Source organism: Poecilia mexicana, unplaced genomic scaffold, assembly GCF_051168715.1.
Source record: "Poecilia mexicana isolate PSO_F unplaced genomic scaffold, ASM5116871v1 scaffold_10, whole genome shotgun sequence".
NCBI lineage: Eukaryota > Metazoa > Chordata > Actinopteri > Cyprinodontiformes > Poeciliidae > Poecilia > Poecilia mexicana.
In genome coordinates, this window is record NW_028263379.1 from 32,319,105 (window position 1) to 32,338,249 (window position 19,145).

Consider the following 19,145-nt stretch of genomic DNA (forward strand, 5'->3'; position numbering starts at 1 on the left):
CCTCAGTGTCGCACTAATTACTCTGAGGAGCATTGAGTCTGTTCTAACAGCTCAGTTGGAACATACGAGCATGAAGCCTCTGTGGCTGCATCACACAACCTTCACACAGATCTATAACCACCACCTTAATTGCTTTGTATGAATACGTTGCTGTGCTGTTCAGGTGCTGATACATTTTGCTCTTCATTGTGCTCACATCAGCTTTTAACGTAAGGCCGGGGTAAGTCTGTGTTTATTCAATGAAAAAAATAAAATAAAATAAAAAATGGCACAGCTAAATTTGCTGATGTTTGAAAAAATAAGCTCTGTAATTAACTTTTCCTCCTCCACATGCTGCTCAGTCTGCTGTGCAGCACACAGCGCTGAGCAGTTCCACCACAGTGCTGATGATGTCTTTATCTGATATTAGATTTATTTTATCTAGAAGATTTAAAGGGATCCTAGATTAGTTTTAGCAATAGAAATTATTTGGGAAATATTTATTTTAGATGTAAAAACAATGCAGTAATAATACTGTAGGTTTTTTAATTCTTATAAATTTTAATAAAATATTGTCACATGAACATTTCCATGTTGTTCAAGCTGCAATGCATTCTGGGTAAATGACATTTAATGGTCCAACCGCCTTACTCTGTTCAGCCAAAACAGTGATGTTATTAAGCCTTTGCAATCTGAACCGGAGTGCAATGAAATTGATCCGAATGTAGAAATAACACAGAGTAACGAAGGTGAGGAGGACCAAACAGACAAAGAGGACAGAGTTGGCTGTAGCAGCTGGTATTTGCTGCTGCTGCCTTCAGCTTCATAAATGAAAGAATGAATGACACTTACCTCTGCTTGGACTGTTTGATCCAGTAAGTACTTATAGCTCTTTGTCCGGTTCGGCAACAGCTGTGGGGGCTCTGAACTTTGTCCTGTGTCCATAGTACTAGTAGCTTAACATTCAGTGTTCTAGCTCCATTAGCAATTCCAGTAGTAATAGCTCCGTTAGCGCTGCTCGTCTTTGATGTTTCTTCCAGCGTCTGTAGCGTTCTGTCTGGTTGGAGCCCATACAGCTGTGCTGTATAGTTTCCAATGTCCTGGTAATACCTGTTTAAGGTCCCACCTTGGTCCGGTCGGATAGGTGGTTTCAGTACTGGACGCAGTCAAGGTCCTGTTAGCATTTCAATGAGCTTCCAGCTCAGTCTGTCTCAGGCAGAACAGCATTTATTCTTAGCTTGTTAAGGTAACGACCACTTGTTAGAGCCTTCCTTAATTTTACTGGTTTAAATGACTTTAAGTCTTCTGGAGAGAAATGTCAGAAATGAAGTAATTGTGAGTTTTCCAGTCTGGAAAACAACTTCCGGAGTGGAAAATTGAAAGCACCCGTCTTGTTTTCGTGCGGAAAATTATCCAGATTCAAATCACTTTTTTTTTCAATTACAGTCAGCAGTGACACAGTGTGGCTTTATCTAAAGTTACATCAGTCAAACGCAATAAGGTTAAAGTTACTCTTCCGGGAAAAGTTAGCCTCCCTGTGTTTACTCTGTAGATTCTAGTACAGAATGAATCGTTATGCATCATGAATCCATCGGGTGATAAAATGCAGACCTCGATGGGTGAAAAATATAACAAAAGATGTACATTTCTGAAGTAATTGTGAGTTTTGGCGCATCACAAACAGCAAGTTTTTTAGTTAATAGGAAACATTACATCATATTTAATCCAACCCTTAAATCACTTTAAAGGTTAAATATTTCCTCTCTGCATGTGCAAGAGTCAAATTTTCTCATGTAAAAACAAGACAAATTCTAAAAATGTCATTGAAATTCAAACTGTTGTCAATTAAATGCTGAGTTGTCAACTAAGTTGTTTCTTAAAGTGGGACACGGTAATTGATGTAATGCATCATGTCTCGTCTCAGACAGTATTCTGTGGCTAATTGTGACATAAAGGCTTCAGATGTAAACAGTCTTACTGAGCGTCTGCAGCAGGCAGCGTTATTGGTATGATTTAATTGTGGAGGCTCTGCTTTATCCAGCCTCATTAATTAGCACACATCAAGGTCTCATGATGCAAACTGCTGAGGGGCGGATCTGGATGCAGCAGACACCGGAGGAAATGATGCTTCCAAAGCACAATAATCAGACCAATCAAGAGCCGCAATGAAGTCAGGGGGGGGAAATTCTGTTATGATCTTTTCCTCACTGCTTTATTAACTAGCAGGCATGTCATTTGTGTGACTTATTATACAATAAGCAGCTCAGTTGATGATTTACCTCGTTTATCTGAAAGATTTTAACTGCAGTCTGACTTCTCATTGAATCAATCTGGTAAGCTCTGGCAAAGTTATCAACATGACTTTCACACTTGATGTCGGTAACAGCTGAGGTGATGCTCAACAAATAACAAATTCAAAAGAATTAGTTCAAAAATTAAGAGATGCAATAAAGGCAAAACAACATAAAAAGCCAAAAGAGTCAATATAAATATCAGTGTTTAGAGTCCAGTCCTGGATTATTTCAGAACGAATTATCTGCAGATGTTTATTTCCCAAGCAGATTAGTCACACTTATTAGATGGCTTATAAAATGTTTCTCATTACTGGTTTCACACAAGAAGTTCCTCATGATGGGAAAACAAGCAAACAAGCTTATTATGATGTGTGTTGAGCAAAACGTTAGCTGAACCTGAGAATTTTAATAACATAAAGAACATGCATGCAGAAATACATGACTCCTGGTCAGAACCAACCAATCAGAGCCGAGAGGAAGATCTTAGTGGAGTCAAATCAAGTCAGTGTACGTCAAACCCAAACCGAAAACAAACTGTCAGAGCCAGGGGGAGGAGCTTAGTGCTGTCAATCAATCTCATGTACTGCTCAATGTGTTAATGGCAGAGAAACAACTTACCGTTAGAGGAAAACCGTCTGCTGTCATCGGTGGCCATGCTAACTAGCAATAGCATTTAGAACAGGCTCTGATATCAGGAAGTAACTGCAGCATAGCAGAAAACAATGGGGGGAGCGGAAGGGAGGAATGAGCAGTGCCACCTCGAGGTTGCTTGACAGCGCTCCGGGCTCTGACTAGTTGTTTCTAGGTAGCAGTGGGAAAAGTCAGAGGAGCTGGGTTTTATTCACAGATTATCTGACTCATAGCGTACTGTCACAACGTAGTGACAGTTTTAACAAATATGTTAAAAATATACATTTTTTAATAAAAGATCTCATACTGGAGCTTTTAGTCTTTAGCTCTCTAAGTCTTTGAGATTGGAAGACCTCCAGGCCATCACCCTAATCTTTACCTCCACAGATTCTGTGTCTGATTTGAGTTGCCACTCTGGCAGAACTGTTCAGCAACAATGGATCTGTTTTGTTCTGTAAGATTCCACTTCGTATTGGTCCACTTAATGTAGGTCTATGTATCAGTATGCAGTCATGTCCATTAGAACATAAGAAAAGCCTGATTATCATCAACCACAGCGACAACCCTGGAGCTGCTCCTCAAAGTGGATGTGACAGATCATGAATCAGAAAGTCAAACTGTGTGTTCCCATCTGGAACTGCAAATTCTTCATTAGCGCTTTTAAATGCAGTCATTAAGACAGCCATATCTATGCAGGCACGTGCAGAGGAAGGCTGGCTCAAGAACATCAGAGGGCAGAGGCTCACACACACATGCACACCCAGAAACTCATTAATGCTAAATTATACTCGGCACATTCTGCCGTAATAGAACAAGATGGAGAAGTAAGTTCTTCCTCTCTGGCCACTGAATGATGAATGACAGAGGAATCTGAACAGAGTAGAATGATAAATGAGTGACAGAGCAGGTGAGGTAATGTTACAGAATATAAAGCATGTAAAGCAAACTGTCCAACATTAAGAATCAACTTTTAGCCATTAGAACTTTTTGATCCAGCCATTGAAACTGTGAAATAGTGTTGGCTTAATTAGGACGAAAATAGATGGAATTTTTATTGTGATGTTTTCTCATGATTTCCTTCACAGCCTCTAAACCAGAAACGAGATCAATGTGAATGTAAACCAGCTGGCCTTGCTACCAAAGCTCCTGTTCTCTTTACTTCACCACCCTCTGCTTCCAGTGTGTGGGGCTCCTTCCTCTGTACAGTCCTGTGGGTGGAACAATCCCCAGTAAATGAACACTTTTCCTCTCTTTCACTGATTGTTTGTTACAAATGTGCACAAATCTGTCTATATTCTCCTAACTTAAAAAAAAAAAAAAAAAAAAAAAAAAAAAAAAAAAATATATATATATATATATATATATATATATATATATATATATATATATATATATATATGAATGTTGATATATATATGAATGCTGAATGTTGAGTGTTTCCAAAAATTAAAATCACAGGTGAATAAGTTTGTTCACATGATAAGTCATAAAAATTCATGGCAGCAACTGATGTAAGCAGTTACGTTAATTATATTAATAATTCAGCCATGGTGTTAATGCTCATTATCCATCAGCCAATCAGAGGAGACATCGGCATCTAATTCAGGCATTGAAGCGTCAAGTCCCTCGTTGTGCACCACCTCCAGTGACCCAAAGTAAACTTAGAGATTGTTCTAAGGTCCATAAAATAACATTTACAAATGTTTTTTGAGACTGCAACTGTTTTAAGACATCAGAACTTCAACTAACCTGAATTTATAAGGATAAGGAAGGCAGCAAGAGAGTTAAGATGTTAACTTTTAACACATTTTCAGGAGTACATCAATTTAACACAGAACCCTGAAGTATCCGTTTTGTGGCAGAAATGTTCCATGTTACAAACAGAGTTGTTGCAGGTTGACCCCATAGGCAGTCTGTGTTTGAAAGGTGAATGTGTTCACAAAGTTAAATGTTTCTTTTATTCTTTTGCAAAATAGCTGGTTGCCCTTTGCTGACATGAAAAACTGAAGGTGGCAGAAATCTAGTGTCAGAAATGCAATGTTTTTATATATATATATATATATATATATATATATATATATATATATATATATATATATATATATATATATATATATATATATATATATATATATATAACATTTTTCAGAGAACATCTAAGGATTGTGTGCTAAAGTTAAGGTCATAACTTTGCACTACTGGGTTCTACCTTGGGCTGATGAAATCATCTGCAAATAGAATCTTTTAAGTTTATAATAAATGCTATTCAAGAATCCATGACTTCTGTTTGTGTATGATGACAGCACCTTCATATATTTTAGCCCATCTGTTGCTACAACCCTGCAGCCCTCAAACCTGATTAAGCTGAGCAACTGCTCACTGTAACCGTAGAAACACATTAGTTATATAAAACGAACAGTTGCTAAAATAAAAATTATAGTTTCTAAACCATCTCTAATAGCAGCAGTGGGACTTTATGTGACTGTGAGAAAACAATCAAATTCCTCATTAAAGCTACCTGAACAAACGGCTCCATCATCCAGCCACATTTCAGCAAAGACAGAAAAATCACGTTTGTTCTCCATGATTTCTGTGAGAAAAAGGATGTGAAATTTCAAATCCTAATGAAACCTCAAAGGATTTCATTAGAATTTGATGTTTGTGATTTTGAAGTGGAAGTCACACAACAAATGGGTTTTAAAATGTCTAATAAAAATGTAAAAATGTCCTGATTTCCCTTACATACACTCCAACCATGTATCTTCATCTGTGTGTAATTTAATCTGTTTGTGTTTCTGTTTTGATCATTTCTTTATTATTTGTATACTTTCTAAGGTCTTGCCATGTTCAGTTCATTAGTGTTATTTTTAAGAGTGAGTTCACATTTTGCACCTTTTTGTACTTCCATACGAGTTTTTACTGCTTCTAAAACCAACCTGGGTGCTTTGAAAAAGAACAGAGAACCGTCTTTGGGTAATAACAATGTGTTTGAGTGTCTAGAAATGAATAGTCTCAAAAATCTCCCGATTACTAAGTCACAATTGACAGGCAGTACCCCGTTACCTAGCAACCGAAGCTGAGCTCCTGTATGTTTGGTCAGCTGGTTTTACTGAAGTATGTGCTAGACAGTGGTGGCTGGAAAATACAAATGTCTTGTTGCGGACTTACTATCATAGTCTAAGAGTTATTTTGTGCAAAAAATGTAATCATGTTTTGCATAGATCATAGACCGATCCCAACTTGTTCAAGTAAGCATAATAAGTCACCTTTAAGCACTTGTCTTATCTCTTCAGTAATTTGTATTTTGTCTCCCAGTGTATTCTTGTGTTCTGTTTCTTGCATTTTTTCTAGAAATACTTCTGTGCTCCAGAAATATCCTTTCCACAAACCTTTTCCACTCCATCACTGTTTGGAGACCCGTATGTTAGCTTTATTTGCAGAAAAAAGGAAGCCAGTATCCAGTGTGAACCTTTAATCATGTTGCTATGTGAGTGCTAGATGTGGGATGCGGTATTCAATGGTTTTGTGTTTGCTTTGAGAAGTGGAGCAGCAGGGACGAGCCCACTTCCACAGCTGACTCAAAGTTCCGCTGTGGGCTGAGACGCTGGGCTGGTCCGGTCTGAAGCCGCTGCCAGCTGATTAATGCAACGCTTTCTTCTCCAATCCCCTTGGCCCACTTTCATTATTTAGTCCTGCTCTGTTACTCAGACGCAGTCGTTTTTTCTCTCTGTGCCACATTACTTTTTAGAATGAAATTAAAAAGTTGACATTTTTAAAATCTTTTTTCTTTACAAAGTTTGACCTTACAAAGGTCAAAGTTCGTCAGATTTGAGACAGATGTTTTTAGAGGTTTCAACGCTTTCATGTGTTTCTTCTAAACAACATTTTAATCAATACTGTTTTTATTGGATCTGCTGCTGGTTTCAGAAATTGTACCACACTAGCCAAGTTCAATTAAAATTAATGAAGTTTATTTATGTAGCACCAATTAACAGAAATAATCATCTCAAGGTACTTGAGAAAAAAAATGGTCAAAAAATAATTTTAATTTAAGTTGATATTCTATTTTGCCCAAAGTATTGGATCACTGAATGTGGGTGAAGTCACTTAGAAACTACAGGTGTTTAAATTCCAGCACGGCAGTATGCCGACTGCATGATACACACCTTTGTGAAAGTGTCACATTTGTTTCTGCATAACCAGCAGATTCAAGCGTCCACTTCAGTCTCCTCCTGAAGAAACAAAAGACGAGTTACACAAATACCCTGGATGTACTTGAAAAAGAAGTGATTGTTTGTGAAGAGATGGATACCAATTCATCACAGAGATGATGAACTGGTATCATCAGTCATCACAGAGATGACGTAAAGGAATGGAAACGTCCTTTATGTTTCCATTCAAACGTAAAGAACGTTTGAATGGAAATCAAAAGCATAAGTTTTACAAAACATTTCTTGTCCGGTTTACCTTGGCTGGCGTTTCAGAGAAGCTTATTTCAAAATACTGATATTCCAGGAATATCATACAGTGAAACACTATCACAAAACATTCCTGAGCTAAAACTTAAATAACACGTTTTTAGCATTTTTCTAAAAATAAAATGTTAAAGTGGGGTGATTTTGTGGTGCAGGGTTCAGGGGCGCCGCCAGGAATCACCAAGACAAAAAATTAGTTTGGGCCCCCCTGCGCAACTGCTATTACAATTATTTGAGTCTATTTGACCCATAAAAAGCGTCACAATTTTAAAGGCTTGCAACTTGCTTTCTTCGGTTCAATACTGATAATTAGCATAATATTTACTGCTCATTAATTTAACATCCAACAGTCCACATCCAGTATGCAAGTTGGTTGCTTAAATGTTTTCTATTAGTTTTAGATACTGAAATGTCTCTCCATGAGCAATAGTCAAAAGCAACGTCCTTCACAGAAATGGAGGACAGTGGCTTCACTTGGCATCCACATAATGTAGTTTTTAAATCGTGATGAAAGTGTTTTATTCTATATTTACCTCAAACTGTTGGTTAAATCTACCTGCAGTTGTAACAGGATTATCCTGAATGGCAACACGCCACAGATAATCCTGAGAAGTCCATCGTTCAGAACCCAGCACTCTTTTGTTCCCACTTCTCCTGAACACCTCTTTCTGCTCGATGCTTTATTTTTATCCCGTCCAGTGGAAGGGAGAGCATATATCTGTACGTAATACTGTTGATTTATTTTTTCTGAGAACACCAAGGCTCTCTGTGAGATGTGCTTTGTGTTTGCTCCTCTTATCTAGCTTTTGTAATTTGGTGGCAAGTCAAGGAAGCAATATGTTTAAACTGCATCAAAGCAGAGTAAAGCAATGAGCTGTCTGCTATAAATCTTTCTGCCAAGTGACTGCTCTTTATCATTGTCTACAGCATAATATCTCTATTGTTCTATAATTGAAGAAATAGTGTCTGTTTTAAAGCTGTTTCAGCATTTTTTTTTTTTTTTGCACAATAGCATGATTAAGATTCTTTCATGTAATTGAAACATGAGTAACAAAGAGTTACTCATGTTTCAATTAAGGAGCATCCATCAATTTAATTGTTTCTTATTGCAGAGTCTTTTTTTTTGGTTCGTTTGTTTGAGCCTCTCTTCACATGCTTCTTCCACGCCATTGTAATTTTTTTTTTTTTTTTTGTCTAAGCGCATGCAGGAAGAGCTGAAAGTCTGCACAGCCACAGGAAAAACGTTCAGCACCTTATCAAACATATTACAACAGATACATCTATATCAATTTTAACACTCATTTAAATTTTTAAATATGGAAATCAACAATAAAAGTGGAAAAAGTTGTAATTTAAATATTTTGGTGCAACATTTCTGTAACAAAATATATAAGAAAATGTTTGCATGGAAGACTTTGAGGCCCCCACACATTAATTTACATTTAAAATGGTTAATGAACACAGGTGAATTAGATCAGATGAACATCGTTAAACTGTACACTCTAAGTTTACCTATGTTAAATTTAAAGTTTAACATCTTTAAGTAAGAATGACCATGGTGAGATCAGAAGACATTTTGCAGCAGTTTTTCAATCTGCTGTTTTAAATGCAGTCTATTACAACACTCATCAACACCATATTTTAGCATGGCGACCTGGGGCCCCTGTCCTGGGACATGGACCCCATCAGTTCTGGTTGGCCTTTGTTGTTTGTCTGATTTCCACCATGCTTCAGTTCCTGGGTGGCGTCCGAATGCCCCCTACTGAACATTCTTATGTAGAAACCTTACATATATAAGCATGCGCTCACCAACACACATACATTGTGTGTCTTTCTAGCATTATAAGGTCTCTGCATTGATGTTCATTCATTTTCAGTTCATTTCTATAGTCAAACACTGACCCTTACCCTACACTTAACCATTACCATTACATACCTAACCCTAATCTAATTCACATCTTCATCCTAAAAGGAACCCTTAACCCATAAGGGTTAAGGGTTACTTAACCCTTAACACCCACAACATGGTGTGTGTTTGGAAAACTGTCCTTGTAATGTAGCAAATACAGGAACACATCCCCACACACGCACACACATAAACATTTTAATTCAAGTCTTTACAGATACACTCTATCATGGGCTGTGGTTGTTTTTTGCCCCACCTCTCCTCATTTCTTCTTTCTTCTTGTTTTCCATCTTGGTGTACGTTGCATTGGGAATACACCCAAAGGAGTTTCCAAAAAGCTGTTTGTCATATGTCTGACATCTTAAAGACTTGAATATTTATGGTTATGACATTACATTGTGCAGAAAAGTTCACGGGGCAAGAATATTTTTGCAAGGCACTGTACATAAACAAAAAAAGTCTATGAAGAAGCAAAAAAAGGAGCACATTTCATTTTCCAGTTTTCAACTTGTCACCATCTACTTGGAGCAACATGTAACATCTTTTTTTTTCCTTGATGGCACTTAAGAAAATATTTAGACTTTGTGGAGAGAACAACACACACAGAAGAACCTCTCAGCTTCCATTGTTTGAACATGAAAGAAACCTGCATAACTCGAGATCACATTCAGTCCAAAGACACCCAAACACACAGACAGGCCTGGGCTGCCGAAAGCTACAGTGAAGTTAAGAACGACACACTGCTGGCATATGGAGTGTAGCTCTGAATTTAGAACAATCTGCTGAATGTCTCTTGAATATCGGCCCTTAATCCTGATTAATCTGTGGCTCCAGTTTCCTTTTCCGTCCACACACAGCCCAGCACATTTCATTCATTCCTCACTCGCCCCGTCAGGCTCTCAAAGGTAGAGAAAAAAAAAAAAAAGAAATCACTCTCCTCTTTTTCCCCTCAAACAGTCACACAGCGTTGTGCACACTCCCTTCCCGACACACTCACAGTTTGATGTTTTCTCCTAAGCGGCTTGTAGAAAAGACAGTTCTGCCTGTCTTTCCTCTGTGACTCACAGCTTCTGGGGGCAACAACCAGGCAATTCCAGAGTTGAGTGTGTCTTAAACGTGCATATGCAACCGCTTGTGTGTGCGTGGGTGTGTGTGTGTGTGTGTGGCCACTTTGAAACAAACTTTCTTGCCCTTGCTCATGCCAGAGCTTGTCCCCAATGCTGTCATACAGTGACTGCAAGGAAATATCAGCTTCTGTTCAACTCTGACACTAACCAAGATAAATGTCACACAATCACATGCTCTCACATGCGCTCGTGTGGCTCAGTGTTCATTGTTGCCTCTCAGTAGTCATGCCCAGGGGTTCAGATGCACATAAATAACTTATGACGTTCTAAAATATGAAAGAAAGACAGCACATGCATGCTTATACTATGTTGTTTGCACCCAATTGCCCAGAAGCTCTAAATGTCATTCCAGTACTCCAGACTTGCTATGGAAGCAACTTGCATCTATTTACAGATAATTTATGCGACATTATGTGGGTGAACACCCAGAACTGTCTGGTTGCAAAGCAACAGTGAAAAAACTGCAACACAATGCAGGACCCTATTGATCATGTGCCAAAAAATGTTTGTGAAAACAATTAAACTAATCAGCAAATCTTTCATGTCTCGATCAATGGGCTATACCATGAGTACAGTTAACCCATTGGACAGAGGTATTCAATTCCAGGTTTGAAAGCCCAATGTCCTGCAATGTTTAGTTGTCTCTACATCAATAATGTGGTCACTAGTCAGACATGACTGAATACTGGAGTTGATTGAACCGTTTGATTCAGTTGTGCTGAAATAGTGTCACATCTAAAAGTTGCAATACCCCAACTCTCAAGGTCTGGATTTGGAGACTCATGGCATTGGACATAAAATGTTTACCTACAGAGGCTGGTGTAAAAGTTGCTATCTTCTACCTCCTACACCAAGGTCACTCACATCTAGTCAAAGGAAGATCCACTGTTAGGATTCTGTTCCTAGACCTTTGAAATACATATCAGTGCTAACATGACCCCTCAAGCTAGTGCAAAATAATAAAAAAAATATAATAAAAGATTTTAGCTAAAATAACATCAGGTTCCCATGTTTCCCATCCAACGCATGAAGCTGTTGCTGAGCTGCAGATCTTCTTCAGTAGCTGTATTTTCATAATTGTGCACTTTGACATTTCAAAAATAAATTTGTTTAATGGAAACAATAATTTTGAAAGGACTCATTTTTCAATAAAAAGTTTTGACTTTAGGATGAGGTGGATTTTTGGCCTTATCAAAATTGATTTATTTCGCAAAACTGTGATGGAAAGACTTTTTTCGTATCACATGATGAGCAACCAGATGTTGCCACTGGCGCAGACCACAAAGAAGAAGACTACAGGAAGTAGTTGGAGGATCATGGCACAGCGTGTTTTTTGATGACTTACCACTTGAACAAACTTACTACAGTGTGATTCTAATTGCTTTTTTATTTAATGGAAACAAAACAATTCCAAAATTGTTTTGTTTTTTTACATTAGCAGAATATTGTCATCAGCTAGTGACAGACTGCTGTCACTAGCTGATGACAAAGATGTGTTATCACAATTCTTTCCTCCCTTTGACTTTATAATTATCACTGCTCCCCAATAACTCAATGTTCAGACAACAGAAGTGTTTGCACCGTTTTTATTGCAAATAGTTTGTTGTTTTTTTAATGCAGAAACATCCATGCATATTTTGTACATTTTCTAAATGATCCCACTCAGTTGCACATTTCTTTGGATAAAAATTGTACAATATTTTTTATAGCTGCATAGTATTTTAGGTTGTAATTTTTCCCTAAGCTATGCTTAATTCTGTTTTGATCTTTTATATTTTTATCTGTCTGTGAATCTATGTGCTTTCATTGCCTATCATGTAAAGAACTGGATCATTTTTCAGCACTAACAGCTGTGAGTAGATTTTTAAAGCTCTGCGTTGTTGTTGTGATCCGCTCAGTGAAGCCTGTGAGGGGAAACAATGCGGCCTCCTTATGCAGCTCTGCTTCTGTAGATCTATAGCTATTGAGTGCTCAGCAGAGGATATTCATCTCTCCGTGATTTCAAACAAAGAGGTGAGTTCCAGTTTCCTGACCTCTGACTCCTTAACTCAGACCTTCTGGCCAGTTGATTAATGACTTCCTGCTCCAGTGTTTTTGATGTGCTGTATTAGCCGAACTGCACTTTGCTGATGTGTGTGTCATGAACAACAATGTTTTCCATTGTGAGCAGAGCAGCACATTTTAGTCCTCTCTTAAAACTCTAATAGAGAATTGAAAATCAATGATTTTTTTTTAAGTGACTATTTCTAAATAAAGGACTGTCTGTGTCACCCTGCCTTTTGGTAAATTGTGATGTTTTGCCTTTCTTTGCTTGTTAGACTGAAGTCCTTTACAAAGTATGCATAACACTTGTACTTTGTCACATGTTCACACATTACTACCGGAAGACATTTACAGACAATTTGGGTGGAGATAATCTTGCTACAGGTTCTCAAACAAATCAAGGTCATCTTGACTGAGCCTTTCTAACACATGAATATGTTTTGATGGACAATCTGTTGGCTTAAAGGGGCAATGCTATGTATTGTACAGACACAGTATGTGAATGAGTTTCTCCTTTAAAACCTCCTGCTCTTTCTGAAACTCCGTCTTCAGGAAGTCATCACTTCATGGCTCCTCTAGTAACCATTTAACAACATTTTTACCAGCATTTCACAAAGAAGTAGCTCCTATAGCTCAGCAGATGTGTAGTTCCACCAGGTGTTTGCTAATTGCTGCTAGCTAGTCTGTAGGAGCTAAGCAGGGGAGTAACAGGGGAGGGCTGCTCTGCCAGGCTTATGCTTGAAAACTGTAGCTCAGAGGAGGAGCTGTCTCTTGAAGGCGGGGCTAAATCCACCGAGATATTTTACACATATGAATGGTTGCTATGGATATTAAAGGATTACTCAAACATGAATGAAAGAGTCAAAGAAAGACTACAGGTATGCTTTTGATGAGGGAATAATATTAAAACTTGTTGTAAAGCTCAAAAGTCAAATGTACATGGTACTGTTCTTTTAAGGTCATCTTGTTCAAAGCTGAACCTCCACTTCAGTCTTAAGTCTTTTAAAGCCTCCAGCCGTTTCTTTTTTAAGGATTGCCATAGTATTGAGTTTCTTAAAAGTAGATAATCAGCTTTAGTATTTTCTTGGATGGATACTTTTTACTTTTACTTGCGTAACAGTGTGTTGAAATGGGAATGAATAGCATGGGCATTTGGCACCATCCAGATGACTTTGTAGGACATTTAATAGAGGATGATGTTCTCTGAGTTCTGTCTTCTACTTTTCTTGGACTTTTTATGGTTTCCTTTTCAACAATAATTTTTTTCTTTTCCTGTCTGTCATAAACAGATTTGTGGAATGCACCATTAAATATTCCCTAAGCTGAGCCATGGATCTCTGCCTCTTCAGTTCATCTCTGCTAGATCTGCTTGTCAGTGTACATGGACAGTGCCCAATTGTTAGATAATATAACTATAGAACCCTCTATTATTTTCTTCTAATTCACATCTCTTTCATATTTTGTTTTGTTGTGTACATTAATGGTCATGGTTGTAAAGAAGGAAGACTTAAATCTTTTTGGATGTGATGCTGTGCACTGTGAGAGGCCTGGTTCTGATTTAAAGGCCCAGAACATTCCTCTGCTGTGTGCTGCTCCAGCCTGTACTCTATGTTTAATGACCCTTAATCAGAAATATAGATCTGAAGCTGCATAGAAAAGCTACTATATAGATGATTTTCAAGGGCTTATTGATTTGAAAATGTTGATTTTCACCATGGAAAATTTTTCTGTCTCCACTATTGAGTTAGTTTAGAGGACAAAACAGGAAGTTAGACAATTCCACAATGTCTTACAGCCATATTAATGCATCACGTTACTCTTTGTGGTCACATCACCAGATTCTTTCACAGTCTTATTAACTCTGCGTCTTAAATGACCCTAATCCAGACATCTCTTTCTTCCAGACCCTTTTCCTCTGTGACAGCTGCAGTGTTGTGGCCAATAGGAGGTTCAGTCAGCCCTCCAGCTCAAGGACATTTTGGCATGTGGAGAGGCCGAGATCGAACAACCATCCAGTCGATAAACAACAGATCTATCATCTGTGCAGGTGCAGCAGCCCTCTAACAGCCAACATGACCTCTGGTTTAGCACAATCCAGTGGTTCTGCTGTTTGTTTTCATATCTCTGGGTTGAAATAATTAGTTGGAAATATGATTGATTTGATTGTTCAAAGGACTGTTGAAAACAATTTTTGTTGGGGGGTTTTTCCCATTAGGGGAGCCATATGATATTATAAACATTTTACATTAAAAAAAAAACTTTTTACTATAAAAGAACACATGAATAACATACGCACAAGCTGACAATCTTTGGTTTTCAAGTTCAGCTTCAGAAATTGGAATATTGTGCTTTTTTTCATATCAGAAAAAAGTTGGGTTCAAAACGGGCTGAACAATAAAAACGGACGAAACATGTAATGGATGAAATGCTCAGTGCTATCACACAATAGCTAATTCAAGCATTATAAAAGGGCTTTCACAAAGGGTATGAGAAGTTAAAAGTTCTCTTTATACCTGAGAAATGAAGACTGATGATCCATTGTGGTAGATAATCACATTAAAAGCTCATTTTTGACACTTTGCACCCAAGTCAGGTAGCCACAGAAATCTGGTTCTTATCAAAGTCACTACAGTCTGCACCCTACAGTTACTGAAGCATTCTGCATACGAAATAAGAGAGCCAACGTCATCTTAAACCTAACATACACAGATCGCAGTAGCATTGAGATGTTGGTAGCTTAACTGTTTGAAATGGAAATGGTTTTGATTGAAGACATTCAGTGCACTTAAATCCTCACATTTACCTGAAACAAACACAAACAACACAACACTGACTTATCTGCCCATTATAAGGAACAAACCCAACAAAACACAGAGTACCAGCCTTGGTTCGACCAGAACAACTATTTTCCTCTATTATAGATTTTCTCTACTTTTGCTTTTTTCAGTCACACATGAAATTTTAATTTTAGTGCAGAATCTGGGATCATTATCTTTGCAGTGGTACCAACATTATGAGAAATGTGAGGGGGAAAAAAGATCATATTTTTAAATTTCACCTGCAGTGATGTCAGAAAATGATCCGACTCTTTATATTTTTATTCAGCTTTTGCTTTTTCTTACTCTTCAGGCCTGTGTGTGCTTCCTTATGAATATATGAATTTGACTGAACTGAATTCGGTCAAATGATTTATTCCTAAAATAATGACTTATCACTTTTGTGGAAAGAAAATGACCTGGGTCATTATTTTAAAGAGATGATGACATATTTCATAGAATTGTTTGTATGACTGCACATATCTAAATAATGCAACTTTTAATGCAGATGTGCATTCAAAGTTGAATTAAAAGGATCAACTTAACATTATTTAGTAAATATTGACATTTTTATGCAAAGTTGCATTAAACTTACAGTAAGAGTCAATTAAAAGTTTTAACTTTGCATTAAAAGTGACATTATTTACAGAATGACATTTCATGATAACAGTGATGAAGACTCCTTCACGTTCATAACAGATGTTATGTCATATGACACTGTCTTGTCAGTCTTATGCACATCCCTTCAGATAAAGTGTTACTGAAGTTTTTTGGTCACCGTTGGTGACATTTCAAAGTCAAACTTGATTGAAATGAATCTTTCTTTTCCCCTCATATTCATTCTGATGTTGGCACTAGAACTACATGATTTCACTTGGAATAGAACCTGTTCACCAGGTTGCTCTCACCTACCTCCAGTGAATCAATGCATTCGTGTGAAGTCAACAACAATGAACACTAACTCCATAACGAGCCAGAAGCAGCAGGAGAAGGTAATATCCTGGTCCGTGATTCAGAGCGAGACGCAGGAGGGGCCCACCAAGGGGGGTCCCGACTTTGCAGGTGTGGAACAATATGAGTGGAAGGCAAGGACAGATGGGGCCTTTCATTTCCTGCAGCTCCTGTAAACTGAAGCCATTTAGCGAACACAGTCTGTCCCAAAGCCACATTAATTTTCATGTTTTATTTTTTTGGAGGATATTACCTGGAGGTAATGTGGTGACTGAACGCATGATGTTAGCTTTTCTAGCTTTTCATAGGTTTAAATGTTTCCAATTTAAGATAAATAAAAATAATTTAATGATAAAATAAGGCATGGTGCATCACATATAGAACACAGAGTATTATATATGTGATATACATCAAACATGCTTTTTTCTTGAGTTATCCTGAATGTATTTACTTATTTATAAACAACAAAGTGTATTATATATTTGACAAAAAAAAAGAAAAAAGAAAAAAAAAAAAATATATATATATATATATATATATATATATATATATATATATATATATATATATATATATATATATATATATAATTTTACAAATTTTCTAAATTATAATGTTTTAAAATTGATTTTTAAGTGTTTAAATGGACTTGCACCAACACTACTAAGCGATTGTATACAGAGACTGCAGGGCAATAGCAGATCTACCAGAGCAGCTTTGGATGGAAATTGTAAGGTTCCCTTTCGAAGAACCACCTTTGCTCAAAGTGCTCCGTCTGTGAGAGGATCTACAACTTAGAACTCACTTCCTGTTTATTTAAAGTCTGTAACCAGTTTCAGAACGTTCAAAAATCAAACAAAACTCTGGTTATGTCAAAAACAGAACTGTACCTGTGCTGCCTTTTGTTTAGTTTAGTTGGACCAGCAAGGTTTTTGAACTAGAGCAACCCCTGGTGGATATTTTTGTTATGTTGCCTTTGTGATGCTAAAAGAAAACATAGATCCAAGATGGTGGAATGCGACACCAAACAGCTCGTGGAGTAGCTGACTATTTTCTTTATTCGTTGTGTTTCCGACAAGATTTGTTCTTTACGATGGCCAAAGTGATGGTAGTGGTCAGAGGCCACTCTTCAATAAACAACTAAAAAGAAAGAAAGAAGTTTGGTTATTGGAGCGTCGTTGTCTGGCTGTCTAGCGGCTGAAAAGATTGAAAACTCAGGGCGAGGACAGCACAGTACCCATTTTTGATGTTTTACATATCGCTGTTTGTATATATTATGTTGTGCTATTTTAACTGATTATCATTTCAATTTTTAGAGTTACTTTTTAAAAGCCCATCTAGGGACAAGTGCTGCGAATTAGCTGTTGCTATTGCACCACGATGCAAACATGGGACTGCTGTTTTATTCAGTTTGTCTATGTCGATGTGTGTCTGTCCCTATCAAATAAACTTAAAAAAAAAAAAAATATATATATATATATATATATATATATATATATATATATATATATATATATATATATATATATATATATATTATATATATATATATAATATATATATATATATATATATATATATATATATATATATATATATATATATTGAAAACCAGCCTTCTCTCAACTCCAACAACTAACCAAACTAAGTTTTTTGTGGTCATTATGACCTTTTGGTTATGAATTGACTTATTTTACATTTTAATTCACTTTGAAGTTTCAAGTCGTCTGAAGCTGATACTTAACTATCATACATTATAAGTCATCAACATCTGTTTGCAGCCATTATGTTGTTAATAGATGTTCAGGAATCAAGGCGCTGCTGCTCAGTTTGTGGGCTGTATAACTATAGTTATTAATTGTCTGTTATTGCGCAATAGCCAGCCCCACCTAAACCCTCTCACATCTCATGGACTGACTATTGACCACCTCTCCAGTTAATGGGTCGGGAAAGTCTCTAGTTCCTAGGGCTTTTACTCCATGGATATTTCCTCTGTATTGCTGAAAGCTAGCTGAAATAAATTCTGAAAAAACCTGATTCAAGATCCTTTCAGTCACCGGTTATTATGCTGTGATCAAAGAAGGAAAGATAAAATCAAATTAAGAAAAGAACCACATAAAAGGGCTATTTTATGTAAAATGACGTCTTAATGACGTCTTATTCATGAACAAAACAATAAAGCAGCTAGTCAAGCACACGCAAGAAACAGTCCAATTTAAACATAATTGTCTGATTTTAGCTCGGTGCAAATGAAATCATTTAGATTCCCATCCTGAGCTCCAGATTACCCCCAGACTGGACCGATTCTCCACACTAAGCTTGGTGTGTTACCATGTCTGTCTGCGACTCTGGTTCACTGGAACAGTGGTGCGTTGAGCAGCTCTATATATATATTATTTATATATATATATATTACTGTGAAAAGAACATACACTCCACTTTATGCAGATTAATAATGGAGATCATAATTTAAACATAAAAGAAGATAGAGCTATTGCTTCGACATACTTGATAAATACAGTATGGACACAAATTACCAATGTAGCCTATACCGTACTTTTTTTTTTCCACAAGATAATAAATAAGTTAAATAGTCCATAGCAAGTTATGCACATACATGTATGTAAACATATGGTGTCAAATCGACACTAATGTGTTTCATTTGGATAACTTTATTAAAAATGCTCACTTGTCTTCCAAACACCAATCACACTTCAGATGACATTTTTTAAATATCAATAAACTTTCAATGAGTTTATGTTCATCTAATTACATTCTGAAGCACAGCGTTAAATGAAATTCACAAAAGCTTTTGGAAGCTTCTGGAAGTGTAAAAATTAATTTGCTGGAGTTTAATGTTTTTACAAGAGATCTCTTTTTATCAGCAAGATTGAAATGTCCTAATAAAGTTTTTCTGTGTGTGT

The 19,145-nt window shown here is 36.9% G+C and overlaps 1 long non-coding RNA gene across 1 annotated transcript; it reads left to right on the forward strand.

The window, feature by feature from the left end:
- The first annotated feature begins 618 nt into the window (after window positions 1-618).
- LOC106904590 (uncharacterized) lies at window positions 619-14,835 on the forward strand. Its single transcript, XR_001414945.2, has 4 exons — window positions 619-854; window positions 3,989-4,132; window positions 12,310-12,424; window positions 14,359-14,835. It is a non-coding gene; the product is annotated as an uncharacterized LOC106904590 (long non-coding RNA).
- Window positions 14,836-19,145: the final 4,310 nt, after the last annotated feature.